This window comes from Rhinoraja longicauda, chromosome 25, assembly GCF_053455715.1.
Source record: "Rhinoraja longicauda isolate Sanriku21f chromosome 25, sRhiLon1.1, whole genome shotgun sequence".
In the NCBI taxonomy this organism is placed as follows: Eukaryota; Metazoa; Chordata; class Chondrichthyes; order Rajiformes; family Arhynchobatidae; genus Rhinoraja; species Rhinoraja longicauda.
In genome coordinates, this window is record NC_135977.1 from 32,453,526 (window position 1) to 32,466,055 (window position 12,530).

Genomic DNA, 12,530 nt, shown 5'->3' on the forward strand with positions numbered 1-12,530 from the left:
CAATCTCTGGACGGTTGAATCAATTCATGCTAAATACTAGCGACCATTTTTCTTAGAATTACAGCGCATAAAGACAAGGCATTAAAAGGGCTAAATGCTAAATTAGTTGGGCATCACTTTACAAGGCGATGTTTGTCATTTTCTCTCCTTTTTTGTTGAACATCGTCATAAATATCTAAATTGGGAAGTTGAAGAAAAAAACTGAATCTGAGTACAACGGGTGGACAGTGGCACAGTGGTACAGTGGTACAGTGGTACAGTGGCACAGTGGGACAGTGGGACAGTGGGACAGTGGGACAGTGGCACAGTGGTACAGTGAGACAGTGGGACAGTGGCACAGTGGTACAGTGGTACAGTGGTACAGTGGGACAGTGGGACAGTGGGACAGTGGGACAGTGGGACAGTGGGACAGTGGGACAGTGGGACAGTGGCACAGTGGTACAGTGAGACAGTGACACAGTGGTACAGTGGGACAGTGGGTACAGTGGGACAGTGGCACAGTGGGACAGTGGCACAGTGGCACAGTGGCACAGTGGGACAGTGGCACAGTGGCACAGTGGCGCAGTAGAGCAGTGGGTACAGTGGCACAGTGGTACAGTGGTAGAGTGGCACAATGGTACAGTGGCACATTGGAGCAGTGGGTACAGTGGTACAGTGGTGCAGTGGAGCAGTGGGTACAGTGGTACAGTGGCACAGTGGGACAGTGGCTACTGTGGTACAGTGGTACAGTAGCACAGTGGTACAGTGGCACAGTGGCACAGTGGCACATTGGTACAGTAGCACAGTGGTACGGTGGCACAGTGGCACAGTGCGTACAGTAGCACAGTGGGTACAGTGGGGCAACGGCACTCTGTGTTGCTGTAAGTAATCCAAGCTGCCTTCTGCTTTCCAATCTACTGAGCTCCCCCTGCACCTGGTGACGGCCATTGGGCACTCACATAAAAGGCAGTAATTCATTCTGTGAAATGGTGTGGAGGTGTTGAACATGTTTGACGGTATACGTGTGAACTTCTCCAGGAAATCATTGCATATTGCCAATAGTCACACGCTGCCTTTCATTGTATTTCCAGACGGAGGATATTGGCAGCATGAGAGCACTAACTAACGTCACCCACGGTTACATTGAATTAATTTACAAAACGGCTTGATTAGAGAATAGACACAAAATGCTGGAGTAACTCAGGCAGCATCTCTGGAGAAAAGGACTTGGTGATGTTTTGGGTCGAGACCCTTCTTCAGACTGCATCTGCATTATGGTGTAAACCAGCATCTGCAGCTCCTTCCTACACATTTGAGAAGAGAATAGTCTGAAGAAGGGTCTCGACCCTCCAGAGTTGCTGCCTGTCCCAGCTGTGTTACTCCAGCAGTTTGGGTAAAACCTTTGTGAAGAGAGACTAGCCTGAGTGTGGTCTAAACCATTCACTTTCCATGGTCTTGTAAGTCATTTTATTTCTGTATTTCCAGAATTAAGTCATTAATGTTTGGATTAAGTTAAAATTGGGGTATAGTTATAGACAATAGACAATAGGTGCAGGAGGAGGCCATTCGGCCCTTCAAGCCAGCACCGCCATTCAATGTAATCATGGCAGATCATTCTCAATCAGTACCCCGTTCCTGCCTTCGCCCGATACCCCCTGACTCCGCTATCTTTAAGAGCTCTATCTAGCTCTCTCTTGAAAGCATCCAGAGAAAAGGCCTCCACTGCCTTCTGAGGCAGAGAATTCCACAGATTTACAACTCTTTGACTGAAAAAGTTTTTCCTCATCTCAGTTCTAAATGGCCTACCCCTTATTCTTAAACTGTGGCCCCTGGTTCTGGACTCCCCCCAACATCGGGAACATGTTTCCAGCCTCCAACGTGTCCAATCCCTTAATAATCTTATATGTTTCAATAAGATCCCCTCTCATCCTTCTAAATTCCAGTGTATACAAGCCTACAAGTTCTGCTGCTTTGTACGTAAAGGAGAGTTGGTGGAATTATTTGAGGGGAGCATACAGACTGTGTTTAGTAAGTTACACAGAGGGTTGTATCAGAATACATAATATGAAAACTAGCTCTACAGATAAAACTCTTTCAGGGGCTCAACCTTTAACTGAGTGATCAGGCCTCCCTTACCAATTGGTTTCCAATTTAATAATAACCAAGAAAAACAATGATGCTTTTAGAATTTCAAGGGAATGTTACATTCCACAAATTTAGAAGCATCATGTCAAATATAATTGAGAAACTGGCGAGTACATTGCAAAATCTCCTTTCCCCAGTTCGATTAAAAAGTTATTGAATTGCAGGTTCACATGGCGATTTTAGTAGACAAGCAAGGTATCACAAAATGCTGGAGTAACTCAACTGGTCAGGCAGCATCTAGGAGAGAGGAAATGGGTGACGATTCGGGCCGAGACCCTTCCTCAGACTGAAGAAGGGTCTCGACCCGAATCGTCACCATTTCCTCTCTCCTAGATGCTGCCTGACCAGTTGAGTTACTCCAGCATTTTGTGATACCTTCGATTTGTACCAGCATCTGCAGTTATTTTCCTACATTAGTAGACAAGCATGTTCTTATGACACAAAATGCTGGAGCAACTCAGTGGGACAGGCAGCATCTCTGGAGGGAAGGAGTGGGTGACGTTTCGGGTTGAGACTCTTCTTCAGACTGTGTCTGTCCTCGATTTAAACCAGCATCTGCAGTTGTTTCCTACATACTCATATGGCATTCGTTTGTCTATTACATACAGCAATGTGTTTTGTGCAACTTGATGCCTGGAACACAAAGGACATCTATCATGACCTCTCTGGGCATCATATTGCTTCAGTGCGGCAATTTCATTCTGGATGAGGCTTTCCAAACTCAGCATGCCTTTTAACATTGATGTTTAGTTTAGTTTAATTTAGAGATACAGCATGGAAACAGGCTCTTTGGTCCACCGAGTCCGCGCCGACCAGCGATCCCCGCACAGTAACACTTGGTGAAAAAGTTTTTCCTCATCTTAGTCCTAAATGTCCTATGCCTTTTTCACCCAAAAAGTTGTGAATTCACTTGATGTTTTCAAGAGAGAGTTAGATTTAGCTCTTAGGGCTAAAGGAATCATGGGATATGAGGAAAAAGCAGGAAGGGCATATTGTCTATTGTCTATTGTCTATTGTCTATTGACCCGGGTTCCATCCCGATTATGGGTGCTGTCTGTACGTTCTCCCCGTGACCTACGTGGGTTTTCTCAGAGATCTTTGGTGACCAGGGGTTAGGCTGAGGGGTGACCGCGCTTTTGCGGTTGCAGTTCCTAGACTGTGGAACAGCATCCCTCTCCCCATCAGAACTGCCCCCTCCATCGACTTCTTTAAGTCCAGGCTCTAAACCTATTTCTACTCCCTAGCGTTTGAGGCCCTCTGAGGGGGCGCTGTGAACTGTTTATGTATGTGCTGTTATGTTTGTGTGCCATTGTATGTTCGTTCTTAGTACCTGAACTGATGTACAGCACTTTGGTCAACGTGGGTTGTTTTTAAATGTGTTATACAAATAAAATTGACTTGACTTGACTTCCTCCCACACTCCAAAGACGTACAGGTTTGTAGGTTAATTGGATTGGTATATGTGTAAATAGTCCCTAGCGTGTGTAGGATGATGTTAATGTGCGGCAAGGATCGCTGGTCGGCACGGACTCGGTGGACTGAAGGGCCTGTTTCTGCGCTGTATCTCTACACTAAAGTAAACGACTGTGGTGACCCGGGTTGGATCCTGAGAACTGGTGCTCTGTGTGGAGTCTGCAGGTTCTCCTCGTGTCTGGACTCGGTGCTCCAGTCTCCGCCCACATCCCAAAACCATGTGGATTGCTAGGCAACTGAAAATTGTCCTCGCGTGTCAGTGAGCGGTAGAACTTAGCAAACGTTGATGGGAATGTGGAGAGAATAAAACAAGTTACAGCAGGGTTTGTGTAAATGTGGGCTCGCCGGGTCGAGAGGCCTGTTTCCACGTTGCATCTCTCTATGAGTCTATAAGATTGTACACCATTTTCCTAGCATTTATTGCAACAAGGATCCTTCAATAAAGCTGAAAAAACTCAGTTGAGCAAGTATGAGTGAGATGCTGGCTTGTTCGTTTGGGCTATGGGTTAATTTTAAAGGGCGTAGGAATGATTGGCTTCAAGCTCCAAGCACTGATTCTGTACATGAACATCAGATGTCCATTGGTCTCACTTCCACACGTCAGTTCAACTCAATCATCATTTTCAATGAGGAAGAGCAATGGAAGCAATAAAGCTGTCACTGCAGTGAGGCAGTATTTTCAGGAAGCAGAATTCCTAATCACCCCTTCCTGTATCTGTCCTTCTATGGGCTTGGCACAACTTAGCAACCCTATATACACTAGGCTTCAGTGACTGGAGTTCTAGGTGTGCGTCAGTTGGCAGTGGACAGACATGAATTTGATTCAACAGGACAGCACTACTTTGATAGTCACTCCTGGATATAATGTTTAGATTAGTTTAGTTTAGAGATGCAATGCGGAAACAGGCCCTTCGGCCCACCGATTCCGCGCCTCTAGCGATCCCCACACATTAACACTATACTACACTCGGGACAATTTTTACACGCACACCAAGCCAACTAACCTACAAACCTGTACATCTTCGGAGTGTGGGAGGAGACCAAAGATCTCAGAGAAAACCCATATAGGTCACTGGGAGAACGTACAAACTCCGTACGGACGGCACCCATAGTCAGGATCGAACCTGAGTCTCTGGCGTTGTAAGGCAGCAACTTTACAGCTGCACCACCATACCGCCCACAAGTACTGTTTACTTTCATATATTGCAAATTGAAAATTGTTAAGCGTAGGAACAATTATTTTCTAAGGTAGACACAAAATGCTGGAGTAACTCAGCGGGTCAGGTAGCATCTCTGGAGGGAAGGAATGGGTGATGTTTCGGGTCGAGACCCTTCTTCAGTCTGAAGAAGGGTCTCGACCCGAAACGTCACCCATTCCTTCCCTCCAGAGATGCTGCCTGACCCGCTGAGTTACTCCAGCATTTTGTGTCTACCTTCGATTTAAACCAGCATCTGCATTTTTGTTTCCTAAACAAATATTTTCTGTTTTGTCATTCCTTTCCAAACACTTATTTCTGTTGTTGAGTAAAGAAGAGAAGAATATTTTGTTATCGATATTATTTATGAATTATTTCACTTAAAATATAATATTTCAGATCATGCACATCTATCAATTCCAGTATCTGGTGTTTAATTCAACTCAACTCCTAAATTGTGGACAATTTTGAGTATAGTTTTATTTGTGAAATTGGATATATTAATGAAACTTCATCCAAAAGCATTGATTGCTGTAATGCTCTGTGGAAGTTAATCAATAACAGCAGGTCTTTCATCAATTGCATATTTGTATTAATAAAATCAATCTGCACAGTATGATCCTGCAGGTATGTAATGATTAATAAATATGATTTAAACAAGTGCATTCTTCACAGTGGATCTGACATTTTACAACAGTGGAGGCAGTACACTGGGGAAATATCTCATCAATGGCAACAACTCACTTTCACGAGAAATGAAAGGTCTCAAAACATTTTTAAATGGCATAATGGAAACAGTGGTGAACCCTGAGGCAGATATTGGAAGACTGAAAAATATCGATTTAAAGGTCAGGAGACAGAGATGGGAAAGCAAAAGGATATCGGAAGGGAGTTCCAGAGTAATAACTAGTTGAAGTGGGTGTCAGGGGTTATGGGGAGAAGGCAGGAGGTTAAGAGGAAAGATAATAGAGCAGATCAAGATAGACCACTCGACCCTAAAAACCGTAGTACGTCACGGCGCCATTTTAGTAGGCAGAAACTTGCAGAAACATTTTAAAAGAAAAATAACAAAAATATGTGAAGTGATGGATGAGATATATTCTGCATTTTTATGCTATCATCCCACATACTGTTCCCCCAAACTACTGATTACACTGCGAGAGGCATAACGGACGGTGGATTTTGCTTACTAAAATGGCGGACATTACGCTCCGTTGCGTACTACACTTTGGTATAGGCGATTTCGGCGGAGTGGTTCATCTTGCTCCTCTAGTAGCTTTGGTTTAGAGGGAGAGATAGATCAGCCATGATTGAATGGCAGAGTAAACTTGATGGGCTGAATGGCTTCATTCTGCTCCTATCACTTATGAACCTGTAAACCTATGAATTTTGAAGCAAATATCTCTGTCCCTCTCTGCTGAATGTGAATCTCGAAGAACAAAAGTATACAGCATTGAATCCAATGCTCACTGGACAAAGTGCCACATTTTTTAGTTTAGTTTAGTTTAGTTATACAGCGTGGAAACAGGGCCATCGGCCCACCAAGTCCGCACCGACCAGCAATCCCTGTAAACGAACACTATACTACATGCTAGAGACAATTTACAATTATACCGAGCCAATTAACATACAAACCTGTACGTTTTTGGAGTGTGGGGGAAACCGGAGATCCCGGAGAAAACCCACGCATGTCACGGAGAGAACGTACAAACTCCGTACTGACAGCACCCTTAGTCAGCATTGAACCCAGGTCTCTGGCGCTGTAAGGCAGCAACTCTACCACTGTGCCACCGTCCCGTCACAACTTTGTGGTTGTGCAAAGTGCATTTGTGGTCGTGCACAAGAATTTCACTGTGCTGTACATACATGACAATAAAGAACCATTGAAGCATTGAACATACTTCCTGATCAATACCAGTTCCCCTGCCACATGTAAGAATACTATGGAAAAAGTAAGAATATTGGCGAGTCAAGGTATTTTGATGACTCTAATGAATTTGTTGGATGGCAATCGTGTTAAACTAAGAATCATGTCAACACACAACGACCTGGTCTCAGGATGCTGGGGCTTCACTCACATGCATGTGGAGAAACAGCTTTTAGGCTTCTCCACTGAGTTGCAGAAAATAAATCAACTCCCCACTACGGTGAGAAATGATGCTTGATGCATTTCATCACTGACCTCCACATCTGCTACAGTACCTGGGAAACCTCATAGAAGTCCACACAATACCAGTCCATTGTGTAGGAAGGAACTGCAGATGCTGATTTACACTGAAGATAGACACAAAATGCTGGAGTAACTCAGCGGGACAGGCAGCATCTCAGGTGAGAAGGAATGGGTGATGTTTAGGGTCTCGACCCGAAACGTCACCCATTCCTTCTCTCCAGAGATGCTGCCTGCCCCGCTGAGTTACTCCAGCATTTTGTGTCTACCCATCCATTACTCCTCAACTGCTTTATCAGTACCTTTACAAGTTAGTGCTTTTGCTCCTTATTCTTCCTCGAGCTAACATCACTTCATCATTCTATGTCTTCATTGTCATCTTTGAATCGGCACCATTCACTATTATTATTTGGTTGTAGATATCTACTTTAAAATTCTTGTTAGACTTGGCATGCAGGTATTTTATTCTGAATTGAAGACAGGCACAAAATGCTGGAGTAACTCAGTGGGTCTGGCAGCATCTCTAGAAAGAAGGAATAGGTGATGTTCAGTGTGGAGACCTTTCTTCAGTCTCGACCCGAAACGTCACCCATTCCTTCTCTCCAGAGATCCTGACTGTCCCACTGAGTTACTCCTGCATTTTGTGTCTATCTTCGGGTTAAACCAGCATCTGCAGTTCCTTGCTACACATTCTATTCTGAATTACCTGGCATATAAAATGACAGAAGGGTGCAAAGTATATGGAGGCCAAGAGGTCTCCTGAAATAAATTCTGTGCCTTATGAGAAAAGAGAAACCCATATTTCAATTCATTGAAACTGAGATTAATAAGATTTTCAGGGTAAAAAAAAAAGAGCAATAAAGAGCAAAATCGATGTGCAAGGTTTGCTTAGATAATTCCTAATATAAATGAAAATTTAAAAATAAATGGAAATCCTAAATAGACACAGAAAATACTGGGGAGGCAGCTTTTAGTTTAGTTTAGTTTTGGTGACAGCGCGGAAACAGGCCCTTCGGCCCACCGGGTCCGCGCCGACCAACGATCCCTGCACATTAACACTATCCTACACACACTAGGACCAAGTTTTTACATTTATTCCAAGCCAATTAACTGTGCCAAGACTAACAAGAATTTTAAAGCAGATCTGTGGGAGGAAACCGAAGATCTCGGAGAAACCCCACGAGGTCACATGGAGAACGTACAGACTCCGTACAGACTCCGTACAAACTCCGTACAGACAGCGCCCGCGGTCAGGATGGAACCCGGGTCTCTGGCGTTGCAAGGCAGCAACTACACTGGTGCAACAGGTCTGCGGAAAAAGAAACAACTGACGTTTCAGGTCAAAGACCCTTCATCTTCACTCAGAGAGAGGCAAAGCAAGTAGCAGGGAAGATGGAAAAGGGCAATTAGTGGAACAAAAGAAATGTCTGTAATAAGCTGAATACCTGCAGCCAATGATTCGGCAGGTCAACTCATCGCCATCCTTGAATACGACACTCTTCCAGACAACCTTTGGAGATTAAACGCCCTTCCTTTGCCCTCTTCCAGACTCACCAATGAGGTACCCAACTAACCTTTCCCAGTAAGTCAATGTTAACTTGCACCTCTCCCTCCCGAGTGTACTGCATTTGGTGTTCACAAAGTAAACAGGTACTCCGGTTTCCTCCCACACTCCAAAGATGTACAGGTTTGAAGGTTAATTGGATTCTGTAAATCGTAAGTTGTCCCTCGTGTGTAGGATAGTGCTAGTGTACGGGGTGATTGCAGGTCGACGTGGACTCCGTGGGCCAAGGGCCTGTTTCCACGCTGTATCTCAAAAGTCTAAAGTAAAGGCTAAAGTGGCCGCTATATTGGAGAACGCAGATGCAGTTTGGGTGATTGCTTTGTGCAGCACCTGCACTCAGTCCACAGAGGTGACCCTCAGCGTCCAGCTGGGTGCCAGTTTCATTCAGCATCCCACTCTGACCTGTCTGTGGCCTCCTCCACTGTTACAATGAGGCCCTCCATGAGATGGATGAACAACACAATATTATCAGGACATGTTACACCCTGCAAGACGACTGAAGAAGGGTCTCGACCCAAAACAACACCTGTTCCTCTTCTCCAGAGATGCTGCTTGACCTGCTGAGTTACTCCAGCATTTTGTGTCTATCTTCGGATTCAATATTGGATTCTACAACTTCAGATAACTTGCCGTCTTTATCTGCTTGTGTCAGGACTGGCCATTTGTGCTTGCCCCTTCCCCTTGTTTGCCCTATTTCTCTTTCATTTGTACATTCAGGCTTTCTCAGCGGGTCTTACTAAAGCAGACTATACACCAGCCAGACTTCACCACATTAGCCCCACATTGCCCAGACACAGGAACTCAATTGTCCATCCAATGGTGACATTATTTCACCCTTCTGTCACCCACCTCCTTCCCCTCACCTTCTCTGCCACTTAGCCCAACTTGCTTTCTCATTTCTGTGAGGAGCCTTTGACCTGAAATGTTCATGGTTAGTCTTTCCATGTGAAGCATGGAGGTCATGAAACCATGTTTGTTTTAAGATCTTTGCCACATCCTATAGCATATAGAGACAATGTCACAAGAGACCCATGTTGGAAAGCTTTGCAAAATCAGACACTCCGCGGAATCCCATGCTCTTAAGGTCATAAGTGATAGGAGCAGAATCAGGCCATTTGTCCCATCAAGTCTACTCCGCCATTCAATCATGGCTAGTCTATCTCTCCCTCCTAACCTCCTGCCTTCTCCCCGTAACCCCTGTCACCTGTACTAATCACTTGCTGTCACTCCATAGTTCCAATGATCTCAATGGCAGAGGGTGAAATCAATGGCTGAGCAGTTAACTTCAAGAGAAAATATCAAACATATCACAAATGCCAGTGCTTTATTATTCATTTCAATTTTGTGCCATCACTGAGTCAATTCAACAATGGTTTTACTTTTAATAAATCTAGTAAATTATGAATGAACACCAGGGAAAATGCACACAAAGGCTGGCTGCCAGTTTTTATCAAAAGAGAAAGCCTCGCACATCACTGAAACGCTGGGCATTTCAAGGCTCTCTGTCACGAAAAATGTGCCTTGACGTGCATTTATTGTGGCAACGAGCAAGCTCACAAATGAGGCACGTTTCCTCCTGCCTGGATCGCTTACAACGTGGCTTGTATCGACTGGAATTTAGAAGGATGAGAGGGGATCTTATAGAAACATACAAAATTCTTAAAGGATTGGACAGGCTAGATGCAGGAAAAATGTTCCCGATGTTGGGGAAGTCCAGAACCAGGGGCCACAGTTTAAGAAAAAGGGGTTGGCCGTTTAGGACGGAGATGAGGAAAAACCTTTTCACCCAGAGAGTTGTGAATAGACAATAGACAATAGACAATAGACAATAGACAATAGACAATAGACAATAGACAATAGACAATAGGTGCAGGAGTAGGCCATTCAGCCCTTCGAGCCAGCACCGCCATTCAATGCGATCATGGCTGATCACTCTCAATCAGTACCCCGTTCCTGCCTTCTCCCCATACCCCCTCACTCCGCTATCCTTAAGAGCTCTATCCAGCTCTCTCTTGAAAGCATCCAACGAACTGGCCTCCACTGCCTTCTGAGGCAGAGAATTCCACATCTTCACCACTCTGCCACAGAAGGCAGTGGAGGTCGATTCACTGGATGTTTTCAAGAGAGAGATAGAGTTAGCTCTGAAGGCTAAAGAAATCAAGGGATATGGGGGAAAAGTCGGAACGGCTGATTTTAGGCTGCATCTAAAATCAGATGATCAGCCGTGATCATATTGCATGGCGGTGCTGGCTCGAAGGGCTGATTGACCCTACTCCTGCACCTAGTTTTCTATGTTTCTATGGCTCAATGTCCCACCCTCTCGCTTGACTCATGATGTCCCCTGCTGTGCAACACCTGGCCATCCACCATCGTGTTGTTCAAGATGGCTGCCTTAATTAAATGTAGCTATTCAAGCACAGCTCATACCCTGAGAGAAAGCAAGACAATAATCCACCGTGCGTAAGAGGACCCACAATAGCAATATGTACACGGTTCTTTCAAATTACTAATGCTTATGTAATTATACAATCTTACCTAAACTCAGGAAATAATATTAAACCAATTCCCCTCATATAATTCTCTCCTTTTTTAATTAAAGCCAAATTTAAGCTGGCATGCATGCAATCAGCCACTAATCGTTCCACTCCCATTCCATAACATATTGAATTATGTTTCTCAAAGCAAGTGATTTAATCGAAAATGCTGCCTGTTTCTTTGTACAAAAATTGAGGGTGGAGGGGGTTTGGGTGGGGGTGGGGGGGGTCGGGGGGGGTGGGGGGGGGTGGTGGGGAGTGGGAGGAACCTAGAATGTATTGAAAATAAACACAAAATGCTGGAGTAACTCAGTGGGTATGACAGCATCTCTGGAGAAAAGGAGTAGGTTTTGGGTCAAGACCTTTCTGGTCCAATTTCTCAGACTAATATCTATCTCAGAACAACAGACAACGAAAGACCCTGCAAAGACATTTTGAATCCATCTGCCCATAATCACAATTGCGTTATCCTTTGACTGGGACACTTTGTGATACTTTGTGAAAGTATGTACTTTCTAATGATCAGGCAAGAAAGACTTTTGTTCTCTTTAAATTGTGCCATGGAGTCACCCTTGGGTTCACAGTCAGGTTTACCACTGAGACACGTGTAGGAAGGAACTGCAGATGCTGATTTACACCAAAGATAGACACAGAAAGCTAGAGTAACTCAGCGGGACAGGCAACATTTTAGTTTAGTTTAGTTTAGAGATACAGTGCGGAAACAGGCCCTTTCGGCCCACTGGGTCTGCGCCGACCAGCGATCCCCACACATTACACTATCCTACACCCACTAGAGACAATCTTTTTACATTTACCAAGCCAATTAACCTACAAACCTGCACGTCTTTGGAGTGTGGGAGGAAATCAAAGATCTCGGAGAAAACCCACGCAGGTCACGGGGAGAACGTACAAACTCCGTACAGACAGTACCCATAGTCGGGATGGAACCCGGGTCTCCGGCGCTGCATTCGCTGTAAGGCAGCAACTCTACCGCTGCGCCACCGTGACCACCTAATGTCTGGAGAGAAGGAATGAGTGACGTTTCGTGTCATTTAAGATGATCTGAAGAATGGTCTCGACCCGAAACATCACCCATTTCTTCTCTCCAGAGATGCTGCCTGGCCCGCTGAGTTACTCCTGCACTTTGTGCCTATCATCAGTTTAAACCAACATCTGCAGTTCCTTCCTACACTGTTCACCATGTTTGTCCTTTTCCCTGTCCATTTCGTTCCCCCAAATCAGTTCATAAGTATTTCATTTAATTTCATTTCATATATACAGCGCGGAAACAGGCCTTTTTGGGCCCACCAAGTCCGCGCCGCCCAGCGATCCCCGCACACTAACACTATTAACACTATCCTACACACACTAGGGACAATTTTTACATTTACCCAGTCAATTAACCTACATACCTGTACGTCTTTGGAGTGTGGGAGGAAACCGAAGATCTCGGGGAAAACCCACGCAGGTCA